Source organism: Eulemur rufifrons, chromosome 7 (assembly GCF_041146395.1).
Source record: "Eulemur rufifrons isolate Redbay chromosome 7, OSU_ERuf_1, whole genome shotgun sequence".
In the NCBI taxonomy this organism is placed as follows: Eukaryota; Metazoa; Chordata; class Mammalia; order Primates; family Lemuridae; genus Eulemur; species Eulemur rufifrons.
This window is the reverse complement of record NC_090989.1, coordinates 19,669,647-19,671,487: the sequence shown is the minus strand read 5'-3', so window position 1 is coordinate 19,671,487 and position 1,841 is coordinate 19,669,647. Positions and strand designations below refer to the sequence as shown.

Here is a 1,841-nt window from a genome sequence, read left to right as displayed (position 1 = left end):
GCTGTGAGCTAGACTAACGCCACGGCACTCACTCTAGCCTGGGCAACAAAGTGAGACTCTGTCTCAAAAAAAAAAAAAAAGAGCCCCATTACCTTGCATCTCATTTGGGTCCCACTTTGGGCACGTGGAGGGGAAGACTTGTTGTATATAACCAGGATCCGTGGAGTTGCCCATCAGGGCCAGGGTTTGTCTTAATAGCTTTTCTGTGTATATGTTTTTTATATCATCTTTTTTGTCTATCCCTGTTTTACGCCTGTCTAAACATTTACTCTATTTTAAGGGCCATACCTAGCCCCACCTGGTCCTGGAACTGTTTTACTTGCTAGCAAAGAAGGCCCGTATAGTTAACAGGGTCCCCAGTGCTACAGCCCCCATCAGCATTGTTTTTACTGATGCCCAGTTTCTCTCTCTTTGATGCCGTGCCTCCTCCAGGGCCATGTCCCCATAGAGAGCTGTGAACTCTGCCCAGCCCCCACTGCTGTGGATCCAATCGGCCAGCAGTGTCTCCAGGTAGGCCACCATCCACTCCTGCACTTGTCCCACTAGTGGTTCTATCTCCCTGTTGACACTCTCAGCACATAGTGCAGCCCCAAAGACAAAGAAGGGCCCCCAATGGGGCCCGCCCTTGGAAAAGCTCATTGGCGACCTGGGTAAAGCACTGCTGGGCTGAAATGAGGCTCACATGCAGCTGAGCTGCCAGACCAGAGAAGGTACGCTGGAAGCGGGTCTCGAACTCATCTCCAGCTGCCTGCATGGCTTGGTGCAGCAGGTCAGCTGCTGGGCCCTTCTCTGGGCCAGTTTTACAGACATAACCCTTCTGTCCCAGCTTACAGCCTATAAAGTCTGCCACCAAAGCTCGTGTGTCTGGGGCTGAGGCTGGGGTCGTCATCTGTATAAATGAATGGATATAATTAAAAAGCATACAAATGATCACCCTGAAAGTTTCTGGAAGTTTTTCAAAAAACATTAAACGGCATGCAATTCCCACATGACCCTGATTGACCCATTTTGAGGAAAAAAGGGAATAATCTTTAGATCTCAGGAATACTTGCTCCCGGCCCGTCGCCTGGTGGCTGCCTTACAGAAGCCAGGATCCTGATCCCGTGTTTCTGAGAAACAAGAACTATCGAGGGCAAAAGTCTAAACAGGGTAACTGAGAAAGAGTTTTAAAAAGGAGGACTGAGCCTATCATAGCCTAGTATAGCAGCATCAACAGAACCTGTTCCATTCTCTTAGGTGCTATGCCATAAAGTCATATACCAAACACCAGGGCCAAAAAGCCTGGTAGCAACTAGACTAAACCTATCATGAAAAAAGTAAAATCAAGGAAAGGCTAAAGGAAGCCACAGAATTCACAGCGGTATCAGAGCAGGTGTCGGCAGCTTCCGGAGACTCCTCAAGAACGCTCACCCATACTTGGTGGACAGTAGTTGCTGTCAAGAAACCAACAAAGGCACTCCTTGACCCTGTTCTGTGGTTAATAAATATAACTGGCAATCTGGGCAATAAGCTGGGCTAAAAGAATACCAGTGACTCAGCGCCGGAGCGAGAGGTGGTTCCCTCCTTGGATAGAGGGCAGTTTTTACAATGAATTCTTTATAACCCATAGGTAACAGACTGGAACAGCAACAGAGAGAAGGAGAAATTAGTAGATTTACTGGCCAGGAGGAGAAGGAGACAAATGAGAGTTGTTGCTAGGTGAAACAGGAGTCGACGAGGCGGCAACCGGCAAAATTCTTTTGTTTTTCACAGTTGGTGTCTGCCTGGCTGTTCCCCTTGCAGAGATTTAGGCATGTCTTGGCTGAAGGTGCTCCCAGATAAAGCCCAGGCAAGTCACCGCT

The 1,841-nt window shown here is 48.4% G+C and overlaps 1 pseudogene; it reads right to left on the bottom strand.

Moving 5' to 3' along the window:
* Positions 1-315: 315 nt before the first annotated feature.
* Positions 316-889, bottom strand: LOC138386162 (bcl-2-like protein 2 pseudogene; annotated as a pseudogene).
* Positions 890-1,841: the final 952 nt, after the last annotated feature.